General features: G+C 46.0%; 1 protein-coding gene across 1 annotated transcript in view; it reads right to left on the reverse strand.

The window, feature by feature from the left end:
• Positions 1-20,706, reverse strand: part of LOC139917252 (pyruvate carboxylase, mitochondrial-like) — a 281,612-nt gene that overhangs the window by 77,581 nt on the left and 183,325 nt on the right. The window lies entirely within an intron of this gene.

Here is a 20,706-nt window from a genome sequence, read left to right on the forward strand (position 1 = left end):
CTCTCTCCCTTACTCCTGTCTTCCTCTCTCTCCTCCCCTCCCTGTCTTCTTCTTCTCTCCTCATCCACCCCTCTTCCTCCTCTGTCTCTCTTCCACCCCCTTCCTCCTCTCTCTCTCTCCTCATCTCTTCCTCCTGTCTTCCTCCTCTCTCTCTCTTCCTCCTGTCTTTCTCCTCCCCTCTTCTCATCCTCCTCCTCATCCCTTCTCCCAGTCTTCCTCCTCTCTGCCTCTTCCCCCTCCCCTCTTCTCATCCTCCTCCTCTCTCTCCTCGTCTCTTCTTACCATCTTCCTCCTCTCCCCCTCTTCCTCCTGTCCTCCTCCTCTCTCTTCCTTCCACTCTGTCCTCCTCCTCCTCTCTTTCTCCTCATCCTCCTGTCTCCTCCTCCCCCTCCCTCCTCTCTCTCTTCCTCCCCTCTTTCTCCTCATCCTGCCCTTCCTCCTCTCTCTCTCTCTGTCCTCCTCTTCAACCACCCCTCTTCCTCCTCACTCCCTATCCTCTCCCCTCCTCCCTCTCCCCTCCTCCCTCTCTCCCTCCTTTTCTTCCACTCCATCCTCCCTCTCTCCCCCCCCACTCCCCCTCCCTCTCTATCTCTCTCTCTCTCTCTCTCTCAGTCTGATGCTTGGCGCTGCTAGAGACAGATCACACTCCTTTTCTCTCCTCGGGAATCACACACACACTCTCTCCGCCAGACCGGGAAAAGGAAACCAAAAAACAAGGACAAAAAAAAAAAAAAAGAAAAAGAAAAAAAAGCGAGAGGATAAAGATGCAGACAAACGGATAAATGAGGAGGACTAGTGACCGAGTGGGGGCAGGACAACTGAAAGAAAAAACAAGATCGAAAGAGAGAGCCAGAGAGGGAAAAAAAAACAAATGAGAAAACCTCCCTTAAGGAGGGAGGGATTTCTAAAAATACAAGCTGGCTTTTCCCCCATTATTTTCACTCTCTCCCTTCTTTTTTGTCGTGTCCCCTCGTTCATTCAGTACCTGTTCTGCGGGATTAACATGACTTAAAATTCAATCAGCCTACGGCCCGACGGAGAGCGACAGAGGAGGCGAGAGAGCGAGAGAGAGAGAGAGAGTGAGAGAGAGAGTGAGAGAGAGAAGGGGGATGAGCGCGGACGAGCGAGTGTGCCCTCGGTGAAGAGGCAGAGAGAGCGCTGCAGCTGCTGAGACCGAGCGAGGGAACGACCGACGGGTAGAGAGAGAGAGAGAGAGAGAGAGAGAGAGAGAGAGAGAGAGAGAGAGAGAGTGCAAGCGAGAGGGATGGGTGTTTTTCCGCGGAGCTGAGATAGAGAGAGAGCCGGGCAGACGGAGAGAGAGAGAGAGATGTGACGGGTCCCGGAGTCGCGGCGGAACGATCCGGAAAACAAGGTTAGTGATTCCATCTTTTCATCTGGCGAAGGGCAAAAGAAAAGAAAAAAAAGGGTTAGATAAAGGATGAAAGAAACAGAGAGAAAGGAAGAGAGATTAAAAAGACTTAAAAATGCATAAAAGGATGCAAAATAGCAGCATTATGCTTTTGAAGTAGAAATGTGAAGAGAATAGAAGGAGGAGCGGACAGAGAGAGGGAGAAAAAGAAAAATAGAATCAAGGATTTTCAATTTTATGCACAAAAATGAAATGTAATGTTGAAAATTAAGCAGAGATGCTGCATATATATGGCTGGCGCGCTAACGCACAGATACACACTCTAAGGCACACTCACAAAGAAACACACACACACACACACACACACACACACACACACACAGAGTGAGAGTGCAGCTTTAGGGCCGGTTAATGAGATTGTCTTCTTAAAGGTGTTGGCTTTCGGAGTTTGATTGACGGGCCACAGAGGAGGGAGGGCGGGACTTACGAACTGTCTGACATTCATGACACTGATCAATAGCTCAGTTGTTTCATCGGGCTGCGTGTGTGTGCGTGTGTGTGTGTGTGTGATTGTGAGAGAGAGAGAGAGAGAGCGAGAGAGAGAGACAGATGCTGTGTGTGCTTGCAAGAGAGTATCACTGCATGACTACTTAATGGATGTGTGTGTGGTAGTGTTGATGTGCGTGTGTGCAAGCATGCGTAAACGCACTGCGCGACCGTGTGTGTGTGTGTGCGTGTGTCTGTGCGCAAGAACAAGCCGATGCAGCCTGCTGAGAGGCGTTAAGAGGGTCTCAGAACTATTGATTCACTTTGACAGACAGGTGAGAGAGCGCGAGGGAGGGGGAGGGAGAGAGAGAGAGAGAGAGAGAGAGAGAGAGAAAGAAAGAAAGAGAGAGAGATATTTAAAGAGGACATATGCGAAGACCGAATGATAGAAAGAGAGAGGAGGTGGCATAAAGAGAGGGATGGGTTGGAGAGGTAGAAGGTCAGACGGATAGAGGGAGGGAGGGAGGGAAGGATGGAGGAGGAGGGAGAGAAAAAGTGATAATGGACTCAATCGAAAATATGTGTGTATGTTGTTTTAGAGCATGTACACACACAAACACATACATGCACACAAACACATGCAGTTCATTCAGTTCAACCTCTCGGTTTTTCTCCTCTTTTTGCAGGTTTCTAGCCATCCCTCCATCCTTCCAGCTTTCTCCCAAACCACTCCTTTTCTGCTCCAAGGTCATCAATGAATGACTAATTCTATGTGGGAAAACAAGCACAGGACACGGCGGACCATTCCAGAATACAAACCAAAAAAAAAAAAAAGCCGAGTACAACAGGCCTTGTGACACACCCTGGAAATCACTCTGAGAAGTGAGGGATGAGAGAGAGAGAGAGAGAGGGGAGAAAGAGTGAGGCCGTGAGAGAATGAAGCGATAGGAGAAGAGAGAGAGGAGAGGAGAGAGACCCGAGACAGACGAATAAATTAAGGAGCGATAGGGCCATATGAGCGGGGGGAGGACAAGGAGGAGAGAGGGAGCGAGGGAGAGGGGGACGGAGGAGGGAGGAGGAGAGGAGAGGAGGTGAAGAACGACGGCCACTTTGGGATTCTCTCTTTGGCTTATTCTCCCTCGGCTTCTGGAATTGCTCGAGAAAGAGGGAACGCGGAGGGGAACAAAAACCACGAGGAAATAACACCGAGGCGACAGAAATAGGATTTGAAGCGGAGTGGATCCTTGGATTTTTTTTTCAAGCTGAGGTCCTCTATTTCGGAATACTGTGCCGGGATTGAGCGAGTAATTCGGGATTTTCCAGGTTTTCTTCATCTATAGAACCCTAAGAGGATATTGTGGGATTGGAATTTCTGCAACTCCCTGGTTTCTGACACTGACCTACATCCGCATTCTTTGATGTGTGTGTGGGTGTGTGTGTGCGGAGGGGAGTAGGATACGTTTGAGCGCACACACACACACACACACACCCCCTGCTGGCCCCCACACAAGGAGGAACACCTGGGGCGAGAGCTGTGCCAGGCACACACAAACGCACACACACAAACGCACACACACACCTGGATAACATGTGGAGCTGATTCGGACTATAGAGTCACACAGACGGAAAAGGTAACGTCCATGCTATTTCTGACACACACACACACACACACACACACACACAGTGACACACGGTGGCATGATTGCGCATATTGGCACAGTAAGGTGGATCCATATTCGCATGGTTAGCTCTCTTGAGCTGAATCACTGAGCACATCAACGCAGTGAACACCAGCACTCACCGGACTAGGAACTCAATGTTCTCTGACACACACACACACACACAGGTCTATAAATAATGAACAGATGTGCATCCATAACAACAACAACATAAAAGGCAAAGAGTGCACACAGACAGGAACACACACACACACACAGACCTACACAACGACACACATGACAACAGTTTATTTATAGGCTTGCCTCATGTTTCTCTCTCCTCATCCCTCTATTCCATTCTTTCTCTGCACCTCTCGCCCTTCATTTTGCACTATATATCCCTACCATGAGAATCCTAGTCTGTGTGTGTGTATGTGTGTGTGTGTGTGTGTGTGTGTGTGTATGCATGTGTGCGTGTATCAGCCAGCTGTCCTGTATCAGATTACTCACTAGGTGCGTCTCAGCTTGGCTTTCATCACCTCGCCTTTATGTAATCTCGCCTGGCGTGTCGTGTGCATCTGTGTGTGTGTCTGTCTATGTGTGTGTGTGAGTGTGTGTCTGTCTATGCGTTTTCCTAGGTGTGTGTGTATGTGTGTGTGATGGTGGCGACAGTGGCACCGGCAGCACAGAACAGTTCTAACCCCCTTCGTTTGAGGCTTTTTACATAAGCTGTGTCTGCATGCACACACACACCCACACACACACACACACACACACACACACACACAGTTGGCACACTGACACAGGAGATCAGACTGACTGAGTGGATATATGGGAGGATAAGAGGGTGATGAGAGAGAGAGAAATAGAGACCGAGAGAAAATGCGAGAGAGAAGTAAAGGGAGGAGAGAGAGATGCTGAGAGACTGAAAGAGAGAGAGAAGGATGAAGAAAGGGAGGAGAGAGAGAGGAGGAGGAGGTGAGAGGGAGGGTTGAGGTGCAACAGAGGTTAGATGAATGGATGGGAGGAAGAGGAGGAGTAGTGAGAAGAACAAGTGATAATGGACTTCATCAAGAGAGAGGGAGTCAAGGAGACACAGAGATGGATGACAAAGAAATGGAAGAAAAGATTGGGAGAGAGAGTGATGAACTGATGAAGGGGTTATGGCAGGATAAATGGAGGGATAGACAAAGGATAGAAGAAAAGAGAGACATAAAAGGATAGAGACAGACAGATAGAGGAATGGAGGGATAAAGAGGAGGGCAGGACGATAGTATAGAACAAAAAATTGAGAAATAAAAAGGACTGAGGGTCGTGGAGGGAGATTTAAAAGAAAATAAAAGAATAAAGGATCGATAAGTAAAATGATAGTGAGAGATAAACAGGAATTAGGAGATTTTTAGAAGGCTAGAATGATGGGAAGAGTAAAAAGATGATGTGAAAGTTTAAAAAATGAGATATTCAGGCTAAAATGATAAATCAATGGTGATTTACAGAAGGAGATATAAATAGAGGGATAGATGGGTGGAGAACAATTAGAAATGACAGATAGCCATCATTATATTGCTTCCTAGATATATCATTGGCTACATTAGTCTTACATGACCCCAAAAGGTCTGTAAAAAGATCAGTAACACCAGTAATGAGCTATTTGGATATATAAGTACAAGGGAAATATGGCGCACAGTGGGTTTTTTTCATACAATGGACGTACCAGGTAGGAGCCAATTATGTAGCACAAGCTAAGGAAAGGTGGAACAACCACCTGCGAGGAACATTAATGAGCTTTGGAACCAAAGTTTTACCAAGGTTTCAACTTAACGAAAAATACGCCACATGTGAAAGTATTTTTATGAACAATAGGCTTTTGAAACACCTAGATAGAGCTTATTACTCGCTCTGTTGATCTTTTACAGCTATTTTGGCTCTGTTTTTAACAAAGGAGCCACTAATTATGAAAGATAATCACTAAATCTTTTTTTTAAATGTTACAAAAAGGTCTTTTGACACCTATTAAGCCTAATCATGATTGCATAATTGGCTTTACTCTCATGCTAGCAATTGTCTGTTAAGAATAGGTGTCACATGGTTCAAATGGACTGAAAATGGAATAAAAGAAAATTATTTTCTCAATTATCTTGTTAACGCTCTGCGTAGCCTGCTGTTACAAAGGGTGCCTGTCATTCTGTAGGCTACAGATGGGATGCTCACTGTTAACGTAGAAACCCGGCCAACATGGACAGACAGGCCAATGAATGGGAGGAATACAGAAAAAATAGGCACATGAATGGAGGAGAAAATAATGGGACCCCTATGGGGGATCAAGGAATAAAGGGACAAAGATGGAAAGATAGAGAGAAAGGACAGGGGAAGAGAAGGAGACAAGGACAAACTGATGTAGGGATCAAAAGGATGAGTGACCAAGCGATGAAGAGACGGCAAGGGTTGAATAGGTGGGGAGGGGAGGGGTGAAGGATAATTAAGATGAACAGATGAAGACAGACAGGTGAAAAGATGACAGAAGATTTTCAATCAAGGAGGAGAAGCAGGAGAAGCCAGGCTGATTTTCAAACCCTGAAACAAGTGAGACACGGCAGATCTCAGGAAAGTGGCACTTGGTGTAGATGGATGGATAGGTGTCAAACAGTGAAAAGAGAGCTGAAAGGCTGGCCTGATAAAGTGTGTGTGTGTGTGTGTGTGTGTGTGTGTGGGAGGGGGGGTAGACAGAGGTATAAGAACGACAGGGGGGATCAAAGGATGAGACGACGGGCCGATGTCATCAGCGGAGGAATGGATTGGTAGGTGATGGACAGGGAAACCAAGAACGATGGGGGGAACGACAGATTAGCAGCGAGAGAGAAGGTGTTTGGAAGTATGAGAGAGGTCGAGAGGTATGGAACGATAGAGCGATGAACAGACGAGTAATTAAAAGACTGACTGTTTATGACAGGAAGAAACACTGACGGAGGGAGAGAGGATGGAGAGGGATAGGGTGATGAAGAATGAAAAGGCGAGCGATGACACTTGGGAGTAGAAGGGAGGTGGATGGCTGGATGATGGAGGGAGCGGAAAGAAGGGAATAGATAAGGGATAACAATGACAGGAAGAAAAACATGTTAATAAAGTGTCGGCAGAGGGATGGGTGGATGGAGAGAGATGGATGAGTGAATGAATGGATGGGTGAAAGAATGAAAGGAATGAAAGCCTGATGTGACTGAATGTTAAGAGGATGAGTAATTGGACTGTTGGCAGTCTAACGCGGTGGGAAGGAGGGGCGGGGAGGGAGGGAGGAAAGGGATAGAGGTATGCAGTGATGGAGGGATGAGGGGATGGCAAAAATTGAAGATCTGGGGCAGCGTGAGGGGAGGGGACAAATAAAAAAAAAAACACGAAAGGTGGTATAAAAAGACGAGTGATTCAACAGTGCCGAGGTAGAGGGGTGATGGGTGAAAACGACGGAAGGAAGGATGGAGAATAGAGGTGGAATCCGATGAAAGGAGAGAGACGGAGTGTCAGGGAGGAATGACTAATTGAAAGGCTGGCAGTCTGTGGTGGAAGCAACAAGCGATGGAGGAGGATAGAAGTAAGGAAGGATGGAGGGATGAGAGGATGAGTAATTAAACTGTTGACAGTCTGTTTAGGCACAGCAGGCGCCTGATGAGCAGAACAAACTGTAACCACGGCAACCGCTGGAGACAGACGGAGGGATGGATGGGGAGAGACAGATACGGGGCGGGTGAGACAGAGGGAGGGGGGGGGGGTGGAGGAGACACAAGTATAACAGAGATGGAAAGAGGGAGAGACGGAGAGAGAGAGAGAGAGAGATGAGCAGGCGAGAGAAGGGCTTTGTGAGAGGAGGATTAGAGAGAAGAAGAGAGGCACAAGTGGGAAATGAGGGGCGAGAGCAAGAAAGAAGAGGAGAGGAGGGACGAGAAGAGGCATGAAGAAAAGAGGAGGAGGGAGAGAGGAGAGAGGGATAGCAGGAAAAGAGAAGTCAAGGTATCTGCAGGTTTGAGAAAGACAAATTTAGGACTTTTTAAGACTACCTGGATTTGAATTTAAGACCGATTTAAAAACCAAAATAAAGAAACGCAGCTAGCAAAACCGGCCTATTTCTGACTGCACATGGCTAATTAAAGTTCTGAAGCTATAAATGGGCAGTGTAAGAAAAGGGACAACAGAAAATTAAATGTTCAGGGACAGAAAGTCCAACTGTGTTTAATGAAGCCTAAATCATAAAAAAGAACATGTTTTGCATATTTTACTACTAAATCTGTTCTATATTCATCTAACAGTGGACAAAGATGTCCATCATTGCATGGTGAAAAATGAAGGCCTCTAATGACTGGATTTACGATATTTCAATACTTTTTAAGGCTTGTTATTTTCAGACTTTTTCCAGACTTTTTAACGAAGTAGAGAAGGAAAAGAGGGCAGAAAATTGCATACTTGCACACCCAACTCTGATCAGAAATACTATAATACTGTAAAATGTAGTGGATGTTTGCTTTAATCTGCTTGGAGGAGCAGACAGATAATGTTTACTGCGCCAAGACAATTCAGATAGTGTCAGGTAATCACACCGGTGCACTGACTGATCTTCCGCAGATAATATTTTCCTGCGATTGTCTAAGCATTCTGGCACTCGGTGTGTTGTCGCAGGAGGCAAATCCCACCCAACTGGCACGCAAGAGGGTAAAAATGAAAAATAAGTTTGCTAATAGTATCTGACACAGGTGTGATAAACACACAAATAAGATAGTTAGAGTCTGACTGGCGGCGGAACGCATCGATTAGTCACATACTCGCACACACGAGCTAAATACATCTACTGATTCAAATCCAAACATTGCAGAGGATCAACATGGTTTGAGGACATTTACACACTGTCACATGACCGCCACACGCAGCCAAAAATACTACCATTATGTCTGCACATATACGCAGGCGTTTGTATGCATTACAGCCACTCACAGCATGTGCGATAGGTTGTAGACGTTGGGCTGAATCATGGTGCAGAACACAGCGTGGGTGATGACTGTCAGGATAAAGCCGGCTTGTTCTTAGTCGGCAAATCACATATCGTCTAACTTTGACAGCCGGGCAGAGGAGCGTCCTTGCCTGTATCAGCACTGTAATACATTAGAATTAGAAGAAACTCCAAGGAAGCCAGTTTCCCCTGCGGCCTCATTCCAGCCCGGAGTTGGTTTGGCTTTGTTAGTGTCTAGGACGGTGTCTAGGTCTAGGACAAACGCTCTTTGTTGTGTGTTGCAGTGTGGTTTGACATGAGATAGAGGGAGGAATGGGGAGAGCTGTAAAGAAAATAAACAGGACATAAAAAAACTTAAGACAGAAGGAAAAAGAAAAAAAGAAGTGAACAAGTTTGGTGTGTGTGTGTGTGTGGGTGGGTGGGTGTGTATAAGACTAATCAATACATGCATCATCGCCATTCAAAGCCCTTGTTGGCATTTGATTGACCTACTGTGCTGGATGCAGAGTGCTGATTGGGTAATTGTTCTCTTACTCGGGACTTCCCTTTAGAAAGTTGGGAACCCTGCTGAATCATCAAACTGCCACTTACTCATACACACACACACACACACAGTCAAGCTGCATCCTGCTGTGTCAGCCAATCAGGGTCCATATAATTGGCGCCACAGGGTTTCTGATTGGGCGAGAGATGTTGACAGCTCAGAGTGGTGTGTGTGTTGTTTTTCGACCGGTGTTTGTGGTGGATTCGCAATTTTTCGTTGATTTATTTCAGCTATGTAAACAAAAACACAAAAAAACAAGTGCACACAAGCACAGGTGCGCACACACACACAATCACTGACTGAAAATATGGAGAGATTGCAGGGAAGGAGAGTAATGAAGGATGAGGAGAAAGAGACGATGGAATGGAGAGAGGGGAAGAGGTGGAGGACTGAGGGGGAGAGAGAGCATAAAAAGGTTGAGCAAGAAAAGACACAGGAAGAGAGAGAGAGAGAGAGTGGAAGACAGGAGGCAGGGAAAAGAGGAGAGGGAGAAGGAGAGGGGGAGAAAGAAAAAAATGCAAGCACATTATGTTCAGGGTGAATGGCAGGTCAGTCATTTCATAACAGTGTTTGTGTTCAAGTGTGCGTGTTGCATAGGCAGAAATGTGGGTGTAAGCATAAATGTGTGTCAGTGCTTGTATGTCTGCAAGTCTGTGAGTTTGTGTTTGAGAGTGAGAATGTGTGTGTGTGTGTGTGTGCGCCTATAAAATGGGGATTAGAAGTAGCAGTAGTTTACCAAACTCCCCTTGGGTGACCCGTGTACAGCTGCAAGCACACACACACTCCCTCACTCTCTTACCCTCTCTCTCACACACGCGCACACCCCTACACACGCACACAAAACCCTCAAAAACCCCAAAGCATCAAACTGCATACAAATGTCCAATGGGACTGGCTCCAAACTTATTAGACGCTCCATACTGTAACTGTTTGGAATTGGGCCCAAACCGCAGGCTATGGCGCTATCACATTTAACAAGGCAGGAGGAATAATTACAAACTTTCAGCAGCATTAATTTACAAATCAGACACAGTTTTAAACTACTGAGCAACGACCGATGCAGGTAATGGGACAGACTCCAAACTATGCAGGCACGATGCAGTAAATGGACTAATTCCAATTGGGGTTCTCTTTGAAGTCTGAGCAAGTCTATGTCAAACTGCAAATTAAGTACAATTGCATTTGGAGGTAATATGGATTGACAATTTTGCTAACAGTGACCCAGTTCTTTCACTTTTGTGCCTATACCCACTGTTAACCACCCAGAATTTGCTCCAATTTCAAAACCACATGACTGTCTCCTTGCTAAAAGCTATATCAGCCATCTCCATCACTTCAAACTAAAAGTGCACCATGTAGGCTATATCATGTAATTTAGGAGCAAACCTCAAAGGAGTAGCATGTCCGTACAGTATGTAGGCCATGGCAAACCGGATCTGGTGTGCATAATGCTTTTTTTCCCCCGCCATGTACAGCGTAATACAAATCCAGCATCAAAAGATGAATATGTGGCAAAAACAAAGGCTGTCAGCTATTAATTATGGCCCTTTATTGGCCCCTGTCTTAAACCATGTTACTGTGCAATTTAATCAGACGCTACTGTGCTATTGCCATCTGGAGTAAGGGAGCATCAAAACAGAATGGTATTGAGCCGCCTTTCTGGCACCAGTGTGACAGCCATCCACCAATGAAAAATGACTCCTCTTCCTAAAATATCCACGGAAAGAGCGTCCCAATATAACAGCATAACAGAAGTGCCAGAACTGTTTTCAGCGTACTTTATGTCCCTCATTTGCTCAGCTGCTACCTTCATTTTTGGCTGCTGAACTGTATCCATCTGTAAAAGCATTATAAATGTAAGCTACGAGACTACTGCTACCATTTACAAAGGGTATTTCAAAACGGATAATGCTGAGATCCTATTCTGCGGCCAGAGTGACGCTGAAGCATCACAAGAAAAAGCAAAAAAAAAAAAAGCTCTGAACTCACGAAAACGCACGCCCACCAAGCCTGTGCCAATGTACTTTCTTCTTCTATGAATGTGGACACAAATGCTAGAAGTGTGCCACAGCTTTACACTGATGTAAGGAAACCTCAAGCTAATGAACACTTCATAGTAGATCAAACTTTAAGTTAAAAGAGAGCTTCAAAACGGATCATGTAAAGACCCCTTTCTGGCACTACCCATTCCCATGAAGTGCCAAAGAAAATCGTTGTCACCTCTGTCGTTTGCCAATTCAATTTACCTCCCAGAAATCTAATCCCCGAGCTGTGCAGTCATGCAGCCGTTCCAAAGGGGGGAAACAAAATAATTACAAAACCTCAGGAAGGAGAGGGGGGGGGGGGGATTGGCTCCCATAGATAAAACACCAGACTGCTCAGCCTAGTACAGAACTGGTAATAAAGGTTTCAGAGCCGTTACAGAACTGTTCAGGCCGGTTTCTTAGCTGCAGCAGTCCTGGCTCGGTTCCATTTCTTGATGCTGATCTACAGTAGGAAAACAGGGATTTCAGCTGGTTGCGCAAGTTTCTTAGATGTTTCTTTGGCTGGATTTTCACGGGCAAAGCAAAGTCTCAGTTTTAACCCTCATGTTCTTTTTCACTCTTGTGTAAATCCAGCCTTAAAGCCGCTTCATGCTCATGCTCTGCCTTTCTTTAATTTGGTGCAGTTACAGAGTGTTTCTGTGTTTTGATTGCCTACAAAAGAGAACAAAGCCCCCATAGTGAATATCCTAATTCCATTTACAGAAAAGCCTGTATCATCAAGTGTGTGAGGACAAGGGAAATGCAGCATAGCTTTTTAGTTAGCTACCACTACTTTCTTGTTGGTCACTATTGCGTCAGATACTAAGATACTGGAAAAACCCTGCTCTTTCTTACTTTACGTAGTTGTTACTTTACCTCATTAACCAGTATTAGATCTTTTCTTTTGGACCTGTTTCCCAGTCCTGGATGGACAACAAAGCTGTACTCTACTCTAGCACAAGTGCCCTCTTGAGTCCCCAAATGAATTAAGGCAAATGGGGGAGGGTGGGTGGAATTGGGGGCACGAAATGCCCGCCTTAGATGGCAAAAGATGTGAACTGTGACATTAAGCACAATAATCTATTTCAGCCATAAGGCAGAAAAGAGCGATGCCTACTTATACTATGGTCTGCTGCTTAAGTTTTTTCTTGCCCATCATTTCACAAGTCTTCACGGTTCACCAGTCCCCAGCCTGTGGTAAATCAGACCAGTGGGTTAACGCTACCTTCTTCCTCCAGCGTCGGCCGCTTCTTGGAGTCTGCCTCCGCACATACAGAGCAGAAAGACCATGTTTGGCCCGTAAAACAGACAAACTTCAAAGAATCCAAAGGTAACATTCTCTGAGGCTTCTCAGCTTTATTGGCTTTCTAAACTTTATTTTTAACTTATTTTCTAACTGGCTTTCTAAGTTCGTTAAAGATTGGGCTGCTTATCTACATAGTAGACAGATCAAGTGCAGCGGTCTGCAACAAAAAGCCAAACTTCAAAGCATCCACCAATATTATCTAAGTGTTTTCTCCAAACAGTAGAGTGGCTTGCATTTCTTTGAAGTTCTGCCATTTTAAAAGATTATAGATACTTTTAGAACTCCTTAAGATAAGGGGCTATGGCCAAACACATTCTCTGCTACAATTTCACTGCTCTCTGATGAAACGCTCATACCTCCAAGAAGTCAATTTTCAGGCGTGAAGGACGGTCCGATTTTCAGATTGCTGAAAATCACCAAAACCGGAGTTAGGTTTTCCTGCAAAAGCTGCGACTTTCTATTTGAGCAAAATTGCGTCACAAAGACAAAAATAAGGTCATTATAAAACATCTTTCATTCCTAAACTGGTGCAGTGGTGGAACTTTTCCAGAGGGGGAAAAAAAAAAAAAACCCAAACAAAAACATTTTAAAAATTCCAGGAATAGAAACAATTATTAAAATCTCTCAAATAGGATGGATTCCAACAGGATTTAGTCAGAGAGACTCATGCACACAGATACACACAGACACTTGCTCATCACACACGCACAAGCACACACACAGATATACATGCTGTCTCTTCCTCTCACACACGCATAAGTTCAGGCGGAATTAGTTGAGTGGAGTACCACAGGAGGAGGACAGTATTATTTTGGACCCCTGCTGTGAGCAGACTGGAGCCCCTTTTCTTCTGCCCGAGAATGCACTTCAGCTCTTTTCTCTGTTTCCCCGTCTCTCTCTTTGTTGCTCCTCTTGTTTGTCCGTGTCCTCTAATCCTTTTTCTCCTATACAATCTAACTCCAAGAGGCTCTCTCGGCTTTTTCACTCCGTATCTCCGATCCCCCAAGGCCATACGACTGAACAGACTGTGAAAAAAACTGGGATATCACACACACTTAACGTCTGGCATTGGCAGATCTTTTTCTTGTGTTGTAGAGGTGCACGCAGTTGACGAAAAGGTAAAGACCGGGATAACACCGAGCTACCGAGTTTGAACGCCAAGTAGCGCCGCGTTTCTCACAAAAACACAAGCGCTACTAGAAACACGGAACCCAAAACAAACGTGTAGATGGAGCATTTTTCTTTCCACACTTCCCATTCTTTTCCCCATTGTCTCGCGCTTAAATCTTATCGGCAGTTTTCTGGCCACTGTTAAGAGTCGTGGACGTTATAGGAGGATGTCGAGACTTGGCCACAATCAAACCATAAAACAACAAAACAAAAGAAATCGAGGTTATTGTGACGGTCCCGACTCAATCGGGAGGCAACGGATTTTGAAGTCCTTCATCCATCACTACAAGATCATCTGTATGACTGCCACATACTATTGCTCCAATCTTGAAAAACGAGCGGTGATTTCCCAAATCCTGGCTATAGTTGGCGTTCAAGTCATGTCGCCCGTCCCGGGACCAGCGTCTCTCTCTTTATCATCCTTTACCTCAGCACCTTTCACTCTCATTCTTACTAAATGTCTCTCTCTCCCCCCGCTGTGTTTCTACCTCTCTCACCCCCATTATACGCTTTACAAACTCATTTTTAACACATGCTCTCTCTCTTTTCCTCTAATCAAATCCACTCCTCTCTCCCTCATCCCTCTCTCTGACAGTGATGGATGGCGGCCTTCACCCGTTTATCGCCTTTACATATTTCTCTGCCCATCCGCTTAACGACACACATTCATACACACCGACTATTCCTCCCTCTTTCTTTCTTTCTCTCTCTCCCTCAAACACTCGCGCTCTCTCTCTTGTTTTCGCTCGTCTCTTCAGGACTGCCGTCTCTATTTCGTTCTCTCCTTCACTCTCAACACCTCTCCCTCCTCCATCTTGCTCATTCTTCGTCCATTTTCTTCCCTTTTTGTCTCTTCACCTCACTGTATTGCATGCCGGCTCTCTCTCTCTCTCTCTCTGCATCTCTCCCTCTACCATGCTCGCTCTCTCATTCCCCCTCTACACCTTCTACCTTCTTTGGCATTTTTGTCTCACTCTGTCTATTTCACAGTATTGTCACCCCTCTCCCTCACTCTCTCCCTCTCTCTCTATGCTGTCTATACTTTCTGGATGACTAAAGAGGACAGAGAGCGACAGAGGGATGACAGAGGAGTGATAGTATGAAAAGGATGAGTGGGCCTACGGTACACACGACTGCCGCACGAAGAGGCTATGTGGGCGTTCTTTTGTTCTTCGCCTAGAGAGAGCGGGAGTGTGTGTGTGTGTGTGTGTGTGTGTGCATGTTTCGGCCTCCCTATAATTATGATTGTGTGGGAAGACTGTTTTGGTATGCTTGCGGTTGTTTCTGTATGCAAGCACTCACCTAATATCAAGGCCTTTGGTGGTGAGTGAGTGTGTCTGCATGTGCACTAACGAACCTTCGTATGATTGAAAGTGTGTGTGTGTGTGTCTGCCACTGTACTAGATTCCTGCAGTCGTACTACAGTGGCAGCCAGGATGGAGCTGTGTGCATTTTTAACTGAAACAATGCCGTCTTTTTGCTCAAGGACACATCAGCAATACACATTGGCGGTCAAGTGGCATTACCACTTCTCCCGTTTCCAATTTTGCACTCGCCCCCACCCCGTCACTTTCCACACCCCGAAGTCAAACGCACAACCTCTCCATCACCGGCTGGACTCTCTCACCTCCAGGCTGGCTAGCGCTGCGGCCACTAGCTGCCAGGGATTTTGATTGAAGCCGCGCGGTATAGGCTACCTATTCAGCGCACACTCCCATCAGATCTGTGGATTACTGTGCTTGTGATAAGTGGCTTTTGAGAGCTAATACAAATCCCCTTGTTTATAAACACTGGAACATTCCCTAAGTCGATTTAAGTCGATTACTGGCTAATGGCATTTGCGTGTGCAGGCGAACTCGCGTCGGGCGCACGCCAAAGGAGACGCGCAAACACATACGCCAATACTCAAATGAGGAGATGTACATGCACACGTGCATAAACACACACACACACACACACACACAGACAGTTCATTAAAATTAGAGTCATTACGGTTGGCCTTTTGGAGGACCTGACATTCATAGTAGTCTGCAGAGAATTGAAGGCTAATATAAAGAGGAAACCAAAAAAACACAAAAATTGCAAAAAAAAGAGACTGAAGTCATAAAGAGCGGCAGGTCTTCCGTGTGAAACAATTAAAATACTTCGAAACAGACACACTAGAGCTTTTAAGTTATGCCTGAACCGTCTCTCTTAATTGCCTGGGTTTGGGTCAGGCTCAGGTTCAAAGTATTGCTGAAAAACACCGTTAATGGAAATTCATCATTATGAAGCTATTAGCAGTATCAGCTTTAGCTGGGTTTGGCCTCACAAAATGCTGCCCCCCCTCCTGGGGCTGCGCTCGGTGTTTAAAAGAGAAAACTTAGCAGGCTGGGGTGGGGTCGGCCTCAGCCTTTCAGGTCTGAGTCGTGCACTAAGGGGGACTGAGCAGTTTTTCTTTTTTCCGCAGACGCTTTTAGCTCATGTTCTCTCTCTCTCACTCCATCTAGCTCTTTCTTCTCTCTCCATCCGACTCTCTCTTGCTCTCTGGGGAGTTGGGAGTTCACGTAGGGTAGCGTAGCGAGAGATTTCCCAAAATAGAGGGAGAGAGAAAACGTGTTGGGGGAAAGACAACAGACACAAAAAACAAAAGGCATAAAAATCACAGCAGCAATGGACATTCCACACACACGTGGGAGCACACTCTCTCTCATACACAAATACCTTGCCATGCATATGCACATGTTCTCTCTCTCCCTCTCTCTCTCACACACTTGGGATATTCTTTAAGTTTAATCTCCTCTTTGTCTGATCTCTCTTCTCGTTGTCTCTCCATACTCTCTTCCTCCATCCTCTGTGCCTTGTCTCTCTATCATCTATCTTTCATTGACTGCCTCTCTTTCTTCTCTCCTTCCCAAAAAGTATCTGGGCAGAATCAAACAGCCTTGATACCAAAGGGCTTTGGGCCCTATTGCAGTACTGAGAGGCCTGATGCTTTGTATGTGTGTGTGTGTGTGTTGGTGTGTGTGTGTGTGTGTGTGTGTGTGTGTGTGTGTGTGGGTGGGTGTGTGTGCGCTTCTGTGTTTGCTTCCTATTGCAAATTCAGCAGCAAACTCTTAAGTGCAAGACGTGAAGGCTTCTAAGTGCAGAAATATGTCACATTAATTCACACACAAGCACACACACACACGAAGAGTGAGGTAGGAGCTAACATCTACAACCATATCTGTGTAGATACTAGCTCAAGGTTGTGTCCCAGCAAACTATGCTGCACACACACACACACACACATGCAGAGACACACACATACACGTATCCTGCATTAGTACAGCGTCATGTTGTGAACAATTCATCTTTGAGTTGGAGCAACACTGCCACAGCTACGCAGCGAGCAAGTACGTAAAAAGTGGGGCAAAATATACATAAACCAAGTCTTACTGTATGAAGTTCACCTTGCCATCTCACAGATACACGCGCACACAAATCACTTACTCATACAGCCTCGAAATGAGAGGGGAAGGAGGCAAAAGCGGAGGGAGGAAGAGGGAGAAAGAAAGAGAGCAGGAGGACGAGTGTAAACGAATGGGACAGGGTGCTATCCATCTCTCTGGGTCAGATCGATCAGCAAGCGGACGGATCGGTTACACCCACCCCATGTGTGCGCGCGCGTGTGTGCGAGAAACCTTTGATACTGCACTACTCTTGTTGCAGATGAGATCCGCTCCCTAATAGAGGAAGGAGCGGGAGAGGAAAGGGATGAGGGGAGAAAACGAGAGACAGGAATATCGAGAAAGGTTTTAGGGAGGTAGAAAGTGAGGGGAGGGAGGGAAGGAGAGGTAAAGGAGAAAAATGAAGGCACGGTAAAAGCACGAGATGAGGCGGGGAGGGAGGGAGGGAGCGAGGAGATGGGACGAGGGAGAAAGTTAGACAGATGAAGGAGGGGGGGGAAGGGGAGGAAGAGGATGGAGGGAGGTTGTCTCTGCGGCAACCGGAGCATGGCACAGTAGAGGGAAGAAAGAAATCACGTGTGTGTGGCACGTAGGATCTAAGTATGCATGGGTATGCCTGTGTGTGTGTGTAGTTTGTGACTGAAAGAGCAGGGGCAGACGAGGCAAGGAGACATGGAGGGCAGCAGAGTCAGCAATAGATAGAGAGACAAGACAAAAAGACAGAAAGGAGGAGGAGGTGGTGGAGGGGAAAGAGAAGGAGGTGAGGCAGAGCTGTGACTGATAACATTGTCGTACTCAGGTTGCCTCAAGGGCAGACAAGACAGAGAGAGAGAGAGAGAGAGAGAGAGAAAGAGAGAGAGAGAGAGAGAGAGAGAGAGAGAGAAGAGAAAATGAGACAGAAAGAAAGAAAATGCGGAAATTTACAGAGCAGCCGGAGGCAGAAAGGGTTATAAGAGGGAAGGTGAGCAAGGATGGAGAGACAGGATGGAGGAAGACAGAAAACACACAGAGAAAAGAAGCGCTCCGGCGAGAGATGGACGGCAGAGGATGGATGGTGAAGAAACAAAGAAAAAACCTCAGTGATAGAAACAGAGGTAAAGGAAGAGGAGGAGGAGGAGGAGGAGGAGAGGCAGACAGCGGGTATGGTAAGAGAGAGCAGTGGGGGGGAGGGCTAAAGTGTGGGTAGGCACGACATGAGGAGAGAGAGAGAGAGATGGGAGGCTTTCACGAGGAGAGAGGAGGTGAAAGAGCAGGAGAGAAAGAGCGGAAGGAAGGAAGGTAGGAAGGAAGGAAGGAAGAGAGAAATAAGACAGAGCGGAAGGAAGTTCCTGCGAGAGCGAGCGAGAATAAGCGAGAGAGCAGGGCAGACAGAGACGGTAAAAGATAAGTAAAACAGAAAGGCTGAGAGGGAGGCGGGGTGGGTTGAAGGGAAGCGAAAGGTCAAATGAAGGAGTGCAGAGACACAGACTGCGCAACAGGGGAGTGTGTGAGTGTATTGACATTCAGTGTGCCGGGGGTAAAATAAGCTGTCTGAGCAGCGAGCATTAGCTAAGTACAGGGTAAGCTGGTCGAGCCGGGACTCAAGTGCCCTGCTTATTCTACAACAACACCTGACGTTGGGGCTTTCCAGAGGCCACGGCACAGGCATTTTAAAGTGATATTTCACTTTGCCGGAGCGTTTTTCGCATTTTAGTATGCACGCCTCCGCAGGAGTTCAGGAGCAGTCGACTTCCAGCGTCGTCTGCCCTGGGGACCGGCTGTCACTGCAGGCATTCGAGACTTTTTTCTCCTCTCCCCCCCCCCCTCCAGCTCCGAGCAATTTCAAAAAGCTGTAATTTCCTCTTGAAATTGATGACCCCGAGACACAATGAAATAGCGTTATCTGCGGCGGCATCGCTACGCTGGAGAGAGTGTTAGTTAGTCGTATGTTTTTTAAGTTCAGTTTGAAAAAGACATTGAGTGGTGGTGGCTACAGATCTATAGAGTAGGCAGTATTGGTGCTGGGTAGATCAGACCAAGTTATATGCACCAACAGTGTGCAAACAAGGTGACAGAATCTAGGAGACTGATAATTTTGCCCACAATCACAAGCAACAGAATTTTTTAATACTTGTTCATTATAGCCTGTTAAGTAATCCATATTGAATCAATTCCCATCTTAGTCGAGGGGGAATACTGCTCATCTCTCCTGGCTCAAAATGTTGCTTGTGTTAAATGGGTTTTACAGTGAAATCATTTCAAAGCCTGAGAGAAAATACAACATAGTAGTTAGTTTGTAGCATTACATTAGAAACCTCATAAGCTAAAATCTCACTGTAAAAATGCACATTGTAGGGCTTGAAAATGATGTACAGTAGCCTGCATCACATAGTGAGTTGATATTTTGTTAAAGCAAACCATGTAGTCGGGAGGAAGAAAAAGGCAAAATACCAGTGGAAAACACACACTTTGATGTCAAGGTTGCATTAATATCTGAGCTAGGTGGTAAACCCTCATCTAGTTTCACACAGAAAGAGCAAAGCTAGCACCTAATGGAAAATATTGAGCCAGCAATTTGCATGAACTTGTAAAGTCAGCATGATATATGCTTATATGTCCGGTCGTTACTCAAAGTATTAGGTTGCATACATTATATATCACTATGTAATCACCATGCCCTGGGCACATCACTCCACTGCAGAGGTTTCCAGAACGTTCAACACAAAAACACAGCCGTCTTTCTCTTTTGGTGTTAGTCTCTCTCTCTCTCTCTGACTCACCATCTCCTTCTCTGTCTCCTCTCTCTCTCTCTCTCTAGTCACCGCCACTGTGACTGTTGTTATCAACACTCGCTGTCACTCTCTCTGTATCTAGGTTACGGTTGCTATGACGACTATTATGCATGCCAATCAGCCGCCCATTTCATAGGAAGTGACTCATGTCCATACCTATTAGCTCATAGCTTCATTTAGGATGTGCATAAGGATGTATATTCAGTAATCCCACACTTTCATGTGTTTACTGGGAGCGTTCCTGTTGGTTGGAGCTGGCAGTGGGACCTGCCTGTATGTGCTATACTGCACTGTCCCCTACAGACTGTTTCAGCTGTAGTGTAGTTAGCGGAGACCTACATTGAGCTCACTACTTGACTTGAGTCTTACTTTGGAAGCAAGGCTGATAGGCTGGTGACCCAATTTGATTCCCTGACCCACAGTCTTAAGAAACCAGGTTCTGTGTTATAACACTGTTGTCTAATCCCCTCTCGCAGGCTTCTAGGTAACGGTTACTATGGGGACTGGCTGTGTTCAGTCTTTTGGGATGTTGTTGCTAGGCAATGAGCTGTCTGTAGTGATAAGAGGTACACAGGGCTCTTTGTGTGCTTGCAAGTGTGTATGTAAGAGGTATGGCAAGAAAGTGAGTGTGTGTTGCAGGGGAGTCAACCATTACTCAACGCTGGATTTTTTTATACTATAAGCACCAAGTGGACACTGTCGTAGAGTGGTACTCATTAAAGATGAGGCGCAGGCACACACACACACACACACACACACACACAGAGCAAGCTCTTATTCCAGCTTTGTCTAGTCAAGAGTAGGTGGAAGACTTGAAACTAGACACACAAACACACACTTCACCAGACATCTCTTATATAACACCGTCTGACCCAGGGAATGAGTCTAAAACCCATTCTGCTCCTTTTTTTCTCTCCCTCCTCTCTCTCTCTCTCTCCGTCTCTAGGTCTGTGGATAGCC

Source organism: Centroberyx gerrardi, chromosome 23, assembly GCF_048128805.1.
Source record: "Centroberyx gerrardi isolate f3 chromosome 23, fCenGer3.hap1.cur.20231027, whole genome shotgun sequence".
Lineage (NCBI taxonomy): Eukaryota > Metazoa > Chordata > Actinopteri > Beryciformes > Berycidae > Centroberyx > Centroberyx gerrardi.